We start from the raw sequence: 13,857 nt of genomic DNA, 5'->3' as shown, positions 1-13,857 counted from the left end.
TTATAATATGGGATTATGTTTTCTGCTAAAATGGTCAATAAAAAAGAAACCCAAAATCGTAGTTCTCTTTGTGATGGAAGCCAAAATGTATTGTCATTTGGCAACGAAACCAAGAATTTCACATATTACAAGTCGATAGGAAATTACTTCAACACCAAAAACAGAATGGTTTCACTGGGGATTGAACCCAGGACCTTCTGCGTGTGAAGCAGACGTGATGACCTCTACACTATGAAACCTTTAAAATCCTGCAAAGTAATGTCAATTAGAGACGAGTTTTGACCGCCAGGGGAAAAAAAACAAATTCGTAGCTCTGTTGGTGATGGAAGCTAAAACATCCCGTTATTCGGCATCAAAGCCAAGAACTTTATATACTGCAGGTTGATAGGGGATTATTTCAACACCAAGAACAGATTGGTTTTACTGGGAAATGAACGCAGGACCGTCTGCGCGTTAAGCAGACGTGATGACCACTACTCTATGAAACCTGATGGAAAGTTACTGTGTATTGGCTAGCAGAGCAGAATTGTGACTGACGGGGCCTTTTTATTGCTGAAGGAAAGTATTTTTGGTTAATGAAACATTTACAATTTTTATTACATATTTTACCAGTTTTATTCCTACAAAGGGATTTTGCTTAAAAGGAAGTTTACATTGAATGTGTTACTTTTTTTCACATAGTTTAGTTGTTTGCTTCTGTATTTAAAGGAACTATATATTTTGAAACAAATAGGATTTTTATAATATGGGATTATGTTTTCTGCTAAAATGGTCAATAAAAAAGAAACCCAAAATCGTAGTTCTCTTGGTGATGGACGCCAAAATATATTATCAGTTGGCAACAAAACAAAGAATTTCATATGTTACAGGTTGATAGCAAATTACTAGAACAGCGAAAACGGCTTGTTTTTACTGGGGATTGAACCCAGGACCTTCTGCATGTGAAGTAGACGTGATGACGACTCCACTATGAAACCTGTGAAATCCTGCAAAGTAATGGCATTTAGAGACGAGTTTTGACCGCCAGGGGAAAAAAAAAAATAATTTGTAGTTCTGTTTGTGATGGAAGCCAAAACATCCCGTCATTCGGCAACAAAGCCGAGATCTTCATATATTGTAGTTGGATAGCGTATTATTTCAACACTAAGAACAGATTGGTTTCATTGGGGATTGAAGCCAGGACCTTCTGCGTGTGAAGCAAACGTGATGACCACTACACTATGAAACCTTTGAAATCCTTTAAAGTAATGGCAATTAGAGACGAGTTTTGACCGCCAGGGGAAAAAAAACAAATTCGTAGCTCTGTTGGTGATGGAAGCTAAAACATCCCGTTATTCGGCAACAAAGCCAAGAACTTCATATATTGTAGTTTAATTAAGTATTATTTCAACACCAAGAACAGATTGGTTTCACTGGGGATTGAACCCAGAACCTTCTGCGTGTAAAGCAGACGTGATTTCCACTACACTATGAAACCTTTGAAAACCTGCAAAGTAATGACAATTATAACTTTATATACTGCAGGTTGATAGGGGATTATTTCTACACCAAGAACACATGGGTTTCACTGGGGATTGAACCCAGAACCTTCTGCGTGTGAAGCAGACGTGATTTCCACTACACTATGAAACCTTTGAAAACCTGCAAAGTAATGACAATTAGAGACGAGTTTTGACCGCCAGGGAAAAAAAAAACAAATTCGTAGCTCTGTTGGGGATGGAAGCCAAAACATCCCATCATTCGGCAACAAAGCCAAGAACTTCATATATTGTAGTTTAATTAAGTATTATTTCAACACCAAGAACAGATTGGTTTTACTGGGGATTGAACGCAGGACCTTCTGCGTGTTAAGCAGACGTGATGACCACTACTCTATGAAACCTGATGGAAAGTTACTGTGTATTGGCTAGCAGAGCAGAATTGTGACTGACAGGGCCTTTTTATTGCTGAAGGAAAGTATTTTTGGTTAATGAAACATTTACAATTTTTATTACATATTTTACCAGTTTTATTCCTACAAAGGGATTTTGCTTAAATTGAAGTTTATATTGAATGTGTTACTTTTTTCCACATAGTTTAGTTGTTTGCTTTTGTATTTAAAGGAACTATATGTTTTGAAACAAACAGGATTTTTATAATATGGGATTATGTTTTCTGCTAAAATGGTCAATAAAAAAGAAACCCAAAATCGTAGTTCTCTTGGTGATGGAAGCCAAAATATATTATCAGTTGGCAACAAAACAAAGAATTTCATATGTTACAGGTTGATAGCAAATTACTTCAACAGCAAAAACGGCTTGTTTTTACTGGGGATTGAACCCAGGACCTTCTGCGTGTGAAGTAGACGTGATGACGACTCCACTATGAAACCTATGAAATCCTGCAAAGTAATGGCATTTAGAGACGAGTTTTGACCGCCAGGGGAAAAAAAAAATAATTTGTAGTTCTGTTTGTGATGGAAGCCAAAACATCCCGTCATTCGGCAACAAAGCCGAGAACTTCATATATTGTAGTTCGATTGCGTATTATTTCAACACTACGAACAGATTGGTTTCACTGGGGATTGAACACAGGACCTTCTGCGTGTTAAGCAGACGTGATGACCACTACACTATGAAACCTGACGATAAGTTACTGTGTATTGGCTAGCAGAGCAGAATTGTGACTGACAGGGCCTTTTTATTGCTGAAGGAAAGTATTTTTGGTTAATGAAACATTTACAATTTTATTACATATTTTACCAGTTTTATTCCTACAAAGGGATTTTGCTTAAAAGGAAGTTTACATTGAATGTGTTACTTTTTTCCACATAGTTTAGTTGTTTGCTTTTGTATTTAAAGGAACTATATATTTTGAAACAAACAAGATTTTTATAATATGGGATTATGTTTTCTGCTAAAATGGTCAATAAAAAAGAAACCCAAAATCGTAGTTCTCTTGGTGATAAAAGCCAAAATGTATTATCAGTTGGCAACAAAACAAAGAATTTCATATGTTACAGGTTGATAGCAAATTACTTCAACAGCGAAAACGGCTTGTTTTTACTGAAGATTGAACCCAGGACCTTCTGCGTGTGAAGTAGACGTGATGACGACTACACTATGAAACCTGTGAAATCCTGCAAAGTAGTGGCATTTAGAGACGAGTTTTGACCGCCAGGGGAAAAAAAAAATAATTTTTAGTTCTGTTTGTGATGGAAGCCAAAACATCCCGTCATACGGCAACAAAGCCGAGAACTTCATATATTGTAGTTGGATAGCGTATTATTTCAACACTAAGAACAGATTGGTTTCACTGGGGATTGAACACAGGACCTTCTGAGTGTTAAGCAGACGTGATGACCACTACACTATGAAACCTGACGATAAGTTACTGTGTATTGGCTAGTAGAGCAGAATTGTGACTGACGGGGCCTTTTTATTGCTGAAGGAAAGTATTTTTGGTTAATGAAACATTTACAATTATTATTACATATTTTACCAGTTTTATTCCTACAAAGGGATTTTGCTTAAATTGAAGTTTATATTGAATGTGTTACTTTTTTCTCCATAGTTTGGTCTTTTGCTTTTGTATTTATGGGAACTATATATTTTGAAACAAATAGGATTTTTATAATATGGGATTATGTTTTCTGCTAAAATGGTCAATAAAAAAGAAACCCAAAATTGTAGTTCTCTTTGTGATGGAAGCCAAAATGTATTGTCATTTGGCAACGAAACCAAGAATTTCACATATTACAAGTCGATAGGAAATTACTTCAACACCAAAAACACATTGGTTTCACTGGGGATTGAACCCAGGACCTTCTGCGTGTGAAGCAGACGTGATGACCACTACACTATGAAACCTTTGAAATTTTGCAAAGTAATGGCAATTAGAGACGAGTTTTGACCGCCAGGGGAAAAAAAACAAATTCGTAGCTCTGTTGGTGATGGAAGCTAAAACATCCCGTTATTCGGCAACAAAGCCAAGAACCTTATATACTGCAGGTTGATAGGGGATTATTTCAACACCAAGAACACATGGGTTTCACTGGGGATTGAACCCAGGACCTTCTGCGTGTAAAGCAGACGTCATTTCCACTACACTATGAAATCTTTGAAAGCCTGCAAAGTAATGGCAATTAGAGACGAGTTTTGACCACCAGGGGAAAAAAAAAAAAAATTCGTAGCTCTGTTGGGGATGGAAGCCAAAACATCCCATCATTCGGCAACAAAGCCAAGAACTTCATACATTGTAGTTTAATTGAGTGTTATTTCAACACCAAGAACAGATTGGTTTTACTGGGGATTGAACGCAGGACCTTCTGCGTGTTAAGCAGACGTGATGACCACTACTCTATGAAACCTGATGGAAAGTTACTGTGTATTGGCTAGCAGAGCAGACTTGTGACTGACGGGGCCTTTTTATTGCTGAAGGAAAGTATTTTTAGTTAATGAAACATTTACAAATTTGATTACATATTTTAACAGTTTTATTCCTACAAAGGGATTTTGCTTAAAAGTAAGTTTACATTGAATGTGTTACTTTTTTCCACATAGTTTAGTTGTTTGCTTTTGTATTTAAAGGAACTATATATTTTGAAACAAACAGGATTTTTATAATATGGGATTATGTTTTCTGCTAAAATGGTCAATAAAAAAGAAACCCAAAATCATAGTTCTCTTGGTGAGGGAAGCCAAAATATATTATCAGCTGGCAACAAAACCAAGAATTTCATATGTTACAGGTTGATAGCAAATTATTTCCCATCATTCGGCAACAAAGCCAAGAACTTCATATATTGTAGTTTAATTGAGTATTATTTCAACACCAAGAACAGATTGGTTTTACTGGGGATTGAACCCAGGACCTTCTGCGTGTTAAGCAGACGTGATGACCACTACTCTATGAAACCTTTGAAATTCTGCAAAGTAATGGCAATTAGAGTCGAGTTTTGACCGCCAGGGGAAAAAAAACAAATTCGTAGCTCTGTTGGTGATGGAAGCTAAAACATCCCGTTATTCGGCAACAAAGCCAAGAACTTTATATACTGCAGGTTGATAGGGGATTATTTCAACACCAAGAACACATGGGTTTCACTGGGGATTGAACCCAGGACCTTCTGCGTGTAAAGCAGACGTGATTTCCACTACACTATGAAACTTTTGAATGCCTGCAAAGTAATGGCAATTAGAGACGAGTTTTGACCGCCAGGGAAAAAAAAAACAAATTCGTAGCACTGTTGGGGATGGAAGCCAAAACATCCCATCATTCGGAAACAAAGCCAATAACTTCATATATTGTAGTTTAATTGAGTATTATTTCAACACCAAGAACAGATAGGTTTTACTGGGGATTAAATGCAGGACCTTCTGCGTGTTAAGCAGACGTGATGACCACTACTCTATGTAACCTGATGGAAAGTTACTGTGTATTGGCTAGCAGAGTAGAATTGTGACTGACGGGGCCTTTTTATTGCTGAAGGAAAGTATTTTTGGTTAATGAAACATTTACAATTTTTATTACATATTTTACCAGTTTTATTCCTACAAAGGGATTTTGCTTAAAAGGAAGTTTACATTGAATGTGTTACTTTTTTCCACATAGTTTAGTTGTTTGCTTTTGTATTTAAAGGAACTATATATTTGGAAACAAACAGGATTTTTATAATATGGGATTATGTTTTCTGCTAAAATGGTCAATAAAAAAGAAACCCAAAATCGTAGTTCTCTTGGTGATAAAAGCCAAAATATATTATCAGTTGGCAACAAAACCAAGAATTTCATATATTACAGGTTTATAGCAAATTACTTCAACAGCGAAAACGGCTTGTTTTTACTGGGGATTGAACCCAGGTCCTCCTGCTTGTGAAGTAGACGTGATGACCACTCCACTATGAAACCTGTGAAATCCTGCAGAGTAATGGCATTTAGAGACGAGTTTTGACCGCCAGAGGAAAAAAAAAAAAATAATTTGTAGTTCTGTTTGTGATGGAAGCCAAAACATACCGTCATTCGGCAACAATGCCGAGAACTTCATATATTGTAGTTAGATAGCGTATTATTTCAACACTAAGAACAGATTGGTTTCACTGGGGATTGAACCCAGGACCTTCTGCGTGTTAAGCAGACGTGATGACCACTACACTATAAAACCTGACGAAAAGTTACTGTGTATTCGCTAGCAGAGCAGAATTGTGACTGACGGGGCCTTTTTATTGCTGAAGGAAAGTATTTTTGGTTAATGAAACATGTACAATTATTATTACATATTTTACCAGTTTTATTCCTACAAAAGGATTTTGCTTAAATTGAAGTTTATATTGAATGTGTTACTTTTTTCTCCATAGTTTGGTCTTTTGCTTTTGTATTTATGGGAACTATATATTTTGAAACAAATAGGATTTTTATAATATGGGATTATGTTTTCTGCTAAAATGGTCAATAAAAAGAAACCCAAAATCGTAGTTCTCTTTGTGATGGAAGCCAAAATGTATTGTCATTTGGCAACGAAACCAAGAATTTCACATATTACAAGTCGATAGGAAATTACTTCAACACCAAAAACAGATTGGTTTCACTGGGGATTAAACCCTGGACTTACTGCGTGTTAAGCAGACGTGATGACCACTACACTATGAAACCTTTGAAATCCTGCAAAGTAATGGCAATTAGAGACGAGTTTTGACCGCCAGGGAAAAAAAAACCAAATTCGTAGCTCTGTTGGGGATGGAAGCCAAAACATCCCATCATTCGGAAACAAAGCCAAGAACTTCATATATTGTAGTTTAATTGAGTATTATTTCAACACCAAGAACAGATAGGTTTTACTGGGGATTGAACGCAGGACCTTCTGCGTGTTAAGCAGACGTGATGACCACTACTCTATGAAACCTGATGGAAAGTTACTGTGTATTGGCTAGCAGAGCAGAATTGTGACTGACGGGGCCTTTTTATTGCTGAAGGAAAGTATTTTTGGTTAATGAAACTTTTTCAATTTTTATTACATATTTTACCAGTTTTATTCCTACAAAGGGATTTTGCTTAAAAGGAAGTTTACATTGAATGAGTTACTTTTTTCCACATAGTTTAGTTGTTTGCTTTTGTATTTAAAAGAACTATATATTTGGAAACAAACAGGATTTTTATAATATGGGATTATGTTTTCTGCTAAAATGGTCAATAAAAAAGAAACCCAAAATCGTAGTTCTCTTTGTGAGTTAAGCCAAAATATATTATCAGTTGGCAACAAAACCAAGAATTTCATATATTACAGGTTCATAGCAAATTACTTCAACAGCGAAAACGGCTTGTTTTTACTGGGGATTGAACCCAGGTCCTTCTGCGTGTGAAGTAGACGTGATGACGACTCCACTATGAAACCTGTGAAATCCTGCAAAGTAATGGCATTTAGAGACGAGTTTTGACCGCCAGGGGAAAAAAAAAATAATTTGTAGTTCTGTTTGTGATGGAAGCCAAAACATCCCGTCATTCGGCAACAAAGCCGAGAACTTCATATATTGTAGTTGGATAGCGTATTATTTCAACACTAAGAACAGATTGGTTTCACTGGGGATTAAACCCAGGACCTTCTGCGTGTTAAGCAGACGTGATGACCTCTACACTATGAAACCTGATGAAAAGTTACTGTGTATTGGCTAGCAGAGCAGAATTGTGACTGACGGGGCCTTTTTATTGCTGAAGGAAAGTATTGTTGGTTAATGAAACATTTACAATTATTATTACATATTTTACCAGTTTTATTCCTACAAAGGGATTTTGCTTAAATTGAAGTTTATATTGAATGTGTTACTTTTTTCTCCATAGTTTGGTCTTTTGCTTTTGTATTTATGGGAACTATACATTTTGAAACAAATAGGATTTTTATAATATGGGATTATGTTTTCTGCTAAAATGGTCAATAAAAAAGAAACCCAAAATCGTAGTTCTCTTGGTGATGGAAGCCAAAATATATTATCAGTTGGCAACAAAACAAAGAATTTCATATGTTACAGGTTGATAGCAAATTACTTCAACAGCGAAAACGGCTTGTTTTTACTGGGGAGTGAACCCAGGACCTTCTGCGTGTGAAGTAGACGTGATGACGACTCCACTATGAAACCTGTGAAATCCTGCAAAGTAATGGCATTTAGAGACGAGTTTTGACCGCCAGGGGAAAAAAAAAAAATAATTTGTAGTTCTGTTTGTGATGGAAGCCAAAACATCCCGTCATTCGGCAACAAAGCCGAGAACTTCATATATTGGAGTTGGATAGCGTATTATTTCAACACTAAGAACAGATTGGTTTCACTGGGGATTGAACCCAGGACTAGAGATGAGCGAACCGGTCGCAGTTCGGCTCGAGTCGGTTCGCCGAACGGGGGTCCCGTTCGAGTTCGGTTCGTCGAACGTTCGACGAATCGAACTCGAACCAATAGGCTATAATAAGAGGCAATCACAAACACATAAAAATGCATTATAAATGTACACAAACAGTTAATAAACATTGCCATAACACTTACTGGTCCCCGCGATCCCTCCTGTACTCTGTGTCCTGCCGCTATTCCATCCAATGATCGCTGAATCCTCCCCGTGACCAGCACTGCCAGCTGAGATGCAGGACCTATCATGACGTCAAAATAGCCATGTGACCAGTCACGTGGCTATTATCTCATTGGCTACAGACTGGTCACATGACTATGACGCGTCATGTAGGACCTGCGAGTGCATCTCTCCGGTACACGGTGCACATATGTGTATCGCCGTGTACCGGCGACATGCTCTAGCACACGGTCGACTCCCCGTTCCGTTAGGAACCGGCTGACACAGCCGGTCATTAATAGAGATCACTGTTGCCATAGCAACGCAGTTAGCGGTGACGTCACCGCTAACCGCGGCTCCGAGAGCACCGTTGCTATGGTAACGCGTCTGTCAGCATTACCGCTGTTACCGCTGACAGCCAGCACTGATTACTCACGGAGTGAAGGCTGCACGCTGCTTCCCGATTGTAGTGAGGATTGTAGTGAGGATGAGGTTCCTCAGCCCCAAGTGATGAGCTGGGTAATCTCATCCTCACTACAATCGTCACTACTACTACACTAGTGAGGATTGTAGTGAGGATGAGGTTCCTCAGCCCCAAGTGATGAGCTGGGTAAACTCTTCCTCACTACAATCGTCACTACTACTACACTAGTGATGATTGTAGTGAGGATGAGGTTCCTCAGCCCCAAGTGATGAGCTGGGTAAACTTATCCTCACTACAATCGTCACTACTACTACACTAGTGAGGATTGTAGTGAGGATGAGGTTCCTCAGCCCCAAGTGATGAGCTGGGTAAACTCATCCTCACTACAATCATCACTACTACTACACTAGTGAGGATTGTAGTGAGGATGAGGTTCCTCAGCCCCAAGTGATGAGCTGGTGAACCTCATCCTCACTACAATCGTCACTACTACTACACTAGAAAGAAAGAAGACAGAAGAGCAGGATCGTAGAGGGCTGACAGGGGGTAATAAAGATGGAGTCTCTAATGTGTCTGTGTATTTATTTCTATTAAAGTATTTTTTTCTCTGTGTGGTGTTTTTTTTTAACCCTTTATTGGAGATTCTTAATGGCCGGGTAAAACGTGCCTGACATTAAGAATCTCTGGCTTAATACTGGCTAGTAAATCAAAGCCAGTATTAACTCATGATTACCCAACAAGCCACCCGGCTTCAGGGCTGTTGGAAGAGTTGGATACAGCGCCAGATGATGGCGCTTCTATGAGAGCGCCATTTTCTGGGACGGCTGCGGACTGAAATTCGCAGCAGAGGCGCCCAGAAACCTCGGGCTAACCTGTGCTGCGGATTCCAATCCCCAGCTGCCTAGTTGTACCCGGCTGGACACAAAAAATGGGACGAAGCCCACGTCATTAGTTTTTTAATTATTTCATGAAATAAGTGAAATAATTAAAAAAAACGGGCTTCCCTATATTTTTGGTTCCCAGCCAGGTACAAATAGGCAACTGGGGGTTGGAGGCAGCCCGTGGCTGCCTGCTGTACCTGGCTAGCATACAAAAATATGGCAAAGCCCACGTCATTTTTTTGGTGGGCAAAAAAATTCTGCATACAGTCCTGGATGGAGTATGCTGAGCCTTGTAGTTCTGCAGCTGCTGTCTGCTCTTCTCCATACAGACACACAGCAGCTGCAGAACTACAAGGCTCAGCATACTCCATCCAGAACTGTATGCAGAAGTTTTTTGCCACCTGAAAAAATTATGTGGGCTTCGCCATATTTTTGTATGTTAGCCAGGTACAGCAGGCAGGTACGGCTGCCCCCAACCCCCAGTTGCCTATTTGTACCCGGCTGGGAACCAAAAATAAAGGGAAGCCCTTTTTTTATTATTTCATGAATTTCATTAAATAATTAGAAAACAAATGACGTAGGCTTCGCCCCATTTTTGTGTCCAGCCAGGTACAACTAGGCAGCTGGGGATTGGAATCCGCAGCACAGGTTGGCCTGAGCTTTCTGGGCCCCACTGCTGCGAATTGCAGTCTGCAGCCACCTCAGAAAATGGCATTTTCAAAGAAGCGCCATCTTCTGGCGCTGTATCCAACTCTTCCAGCACCTGCCTGCTATACCTGGCTAGCATACAAAAATATGGCGAAGCTCACGTCCTTTTTTTGTAGTTTTTTGGCAAAAAAAATAAAAAATGCTTCCCTGGATTTTCCATTGCCAGTGAAGGTAACACCAAGCAGTGGGGGTTAGCAGCCAGTAGCTGCTTGGATTACCCTTACCTAGCAATACAAAAAATGCAGCGGGAGCCCATATATATTTTTTTTTAATTATTTATTTAAATAACTAAAAACAAAATGGGCTTCCCTGTATTTTGATTGCTGGACATCACAGTGCTGTAAAAATAAATCTTTAAAAAAATGACGTAGCGCTCCGTGGTATTTTTGATTCTCAGTGCAGATAAAGCAGACAGCTATGGGTTGCCACCCCAGTCTGCCTGCCGTTACATTGGTTGGCAATCAAAATACAGGGAAGCCCATTAATTTTTCTATTTAAAAAATAGTTAAAAAAAAAAATGACGTTGGGTCCCCCCATTTTTGATAGCCAGCTAAGGTAAAGCAGACGGTTGTAGCCTGAAAACCACAGCTGGCAGCTTTACCGTGGTTGGGGATCCAATGTGGAGGTCCCCTCAGGCTCTTTTTTATAATTATTTTATAAATATTAATAATTACACAATAAAAGTAGGGTCCCCCCCAAATTGGATCACCAGCCGAGGTAAAGCGGACAGCTGTGGTCTGGTATTCTCAGGGTGGGAAGGTACATAGTTATTGGGCCTTCACAGCCTAAAAATAGCAGGCCGCAGGCACCCCAGACGTGGCGCATCCACTAGATGCGCCAATCCTGGCGCTTCACCCCAGCTCATCCCGTGCCCTGGTGCAGTGGCAAACGGGGTAATAAATCGGGTTGATACTAGCTGTAAAGTCACCTGAGATCAAGCCCAGCAGTTTGTGATGTTATGGCGTCTATTAGATACCCAACATCATAAACTGTCAGTACTAACAAAAAAAAAAAAATCGACAAAAGAAATTTATTTGAAAAAACAGTCCCCAAAACATTTCCTCTTTCACCAATTTATTGTAAGAAAAAAAATAAAGGGGTCCCACGACGACTCTGGACTGTCTAGAATATGGGGGGGAGACACTCAGGGAACGTATCCCCCATTTTCTAGGAGTGCGGACCCTTCATGTGAGGAGTGTGGGTGCAATGAATCTGCACTCACTCTCCCCGGGTCCACAGCAGCAGAGTCTATGTCGTAATGGTTGCTACCAAAGCTGCAATGCCCTGCTCATGAGGTAAGGGCATGCCTAATCAGGAGAACTACTGTAGAGGAAGCTCTGCTCACTGGTATATAGGTGCTCAGAGGTAATAATAGATAAAATTAGTGAGTAGCCTTGGCACTCTAAATCTCCCAGACTAAGTCAGTAAGTCACAACGGATAGTAATGCAAAATCACTCTTTATTGGTCCGTATTAAGAAAAAAAAATTTTTCATAAGCATATATGTTTTTGTCCAAAACAAGTTACAAATGACGTTTCGGCCTGAGCCTTCGTCAGATTGGACTTATCTGCATGTAATCATGAAAAATGACAATAATCAGTATCACATAAGAGTGAGAGAACAATAACATAAACTTGAACAATGTAGAGGTACAATTGGGATGCAGCAAAAAAATTGCAACACAGCAAGAAATGAAACACATGATACAAATGTCATAATACAGTACAAGGACAATATAGTAATGACAAATATGGGGTCAGAGTAGGCTTAGACAGCTCTGGTACGAAAAAGATATCAATCATAAAGTAACATGTGCAGTAGGTGTAGAGCTACAGTATGCATGGCAGAGCTAATGGGTAGACCGACCATAGAAAAAGAACGGAGAAAAAGTGGAGAAAAAGTGGAGAAAGAATGAATAAAAAGTGGAGAAAAAGTGAAGAAAAAGTGGAGAAAAAGTGGAGAAAAAGTGGAGAAAAAAATGGATAAAAAGTGGATAAAAAGTGGAGAAAAAAATGGATAAAAAGTGGAGAAAAAGTGGAGAAAAAGTGGAGAAGTGGAGAAGAAGTGGAGAAAAAGTGGAGAAAAAGTGGAGCACCCTTTGCTGCCTTTCATGTGGCACTAAGGGGTGCTTAACTTTGTATTTAGCCAAAAAATGAAAACAAAATGACGTAGGGTTCCCCCTAGTTTTGTAGCCAGCTAGGGTAAAGCAGGCGGCTGCAGCCTGCAGGCCACAGCTGGCAACCTCACCTTGGCTGGTAATCCAAAACTGAGGGCACCCCACGCTGTTATTTTAAATTAAATAAATAATTAAAAAAAAAAACACGTAGGGGTCCCCAAAATTGGATCACCAGCCAAGGTAAAGCAGACAGCTGAGGCCTGATATTCTCAGACTAGGGAGGTCCATGGTTATTGGACTCTCCCCAGCCTAAAAATAGCAGGCCGCAGCCGCCCCAGAAGTGGCGCATCCATTAGATGCGCCAATCCTGGTGCTTCGCCCCAGCTCATCCCGCGCCCTGGTGCGGTGGCAAACGGGGTAATATATGGGGTTAATACCAGATGTGTAATGTCACCTGGCATTAAGCCCTGGGGTTGGTGAGGTCAGGCGTCTATCAGATACCCGACATCACCAACCCAGTCAGTAATAAAAAAAAATAGACGACAAACACATTTTTATTTGAAAAAACACTCCCCAAAACATTAACTCTTTAACCAATTTATTAGAATGAAAAACAAATCCAGGTCTGGTGTAATCCAAGGGGTTGCCATGACGATCCACACTGTCCCAGTCAATGAAGAGCAGGATGTTCCCCATTGGCTGGGAGAGCAGTGCAGTGACCTGAGCTAACATCAATGGGTCAGCCCAGGTCACTGCAGGGGATGACAAGTGCTGCTGTCAGCGAGGTACATTACCTGCGCTGATCTCCAGCACACTGACAGCCCCTGTCACTGAGTTCAATGACCGCCGCCTTCACAGCCAAGAATCGCGAGAGGCCCGTGACGTCACCGCTAGTCAGTCTCGGGTCGGAAGCGAGAGAAGGTGATGTGACAAGCGGCGGCCATGAAGGACAGTGACAGCGCTGAGGTCGGGATGGCGGGACTTCATCACCGCAGGCAGGGCCGGCTCCAGGTTTTTGTGGGCCCCGGGCGGAAGAGTCCCAGTGGGCCCCATAAACACGCAGACACACACACATACATACACGTACATATACATATTTAAAGGCAAGCTCACAAAAATACATATAAACAGACAAATCTATACAGTCATATACACTGACATACATAGATACACATCATACATGCATACATACAGAGACACACACTG

General features: G+C 40.1%; 3 non-coding genes across 3 annotated transcripts; all 3 read right to left on the bottom strand.

Annotated features, from left to right (window-relative positions):
- Positions 1-1,404: 1,404 nt before the first annotated feature.
- Positions 1,405-1,477, bottom strand: TRNAV-UAC (transfer RNA valine (anticodon UAC)). Its single transcript has one exon. It is a non-coding gene; the product is annotated as a tRNA-Val (tRNA).
- Positions 1,478-3,775: 2,298 nt separating this feature from the next.
- Positions 3,776-3,848, bottom strand: TRNAV-CAC (transfer RNA valine (anticodon CAC)). Its single transcript has one exon. It is a non-coding gene; the product is annotated as a tRNA-Val (tRNA).
- A 2,217-nt stretch (positions 3,849-6,065) lies between these two features.
- TRNAV-AAC (transfer RNA valine (anticodon AAC)) lies at positions 6,066-6,138 on the bottom strand. Its single transcript has one exon. It is a non-coding gene; the product is annotated as a tRNA-Val (tRNA).
- Positions 6,139-13,857: the final 7,719 nt, after the last annotated feature.

The sequence above is a fragment of the Anomaloglossus baeobatrachus genome, chromosome 2 (genome assembly GCF_048569485.1).
Source record: "Anomaloglossus baeobatrachus isolate aAnoBae1 chromosome 2, aAnoBae1.hap1, whole genome shotgun sequence".
Taxonomy (NCBI): domain Eukaryota; kingdom Metazoa; phylum Chordata; class Amphibia; order Anura; family Aromobatidae; genus Anomaloglossus; species Anomaloglossus baeobatrachus.
This window is presented reverse-complemented; position numbering and strand designations above follow the sequence as displayed.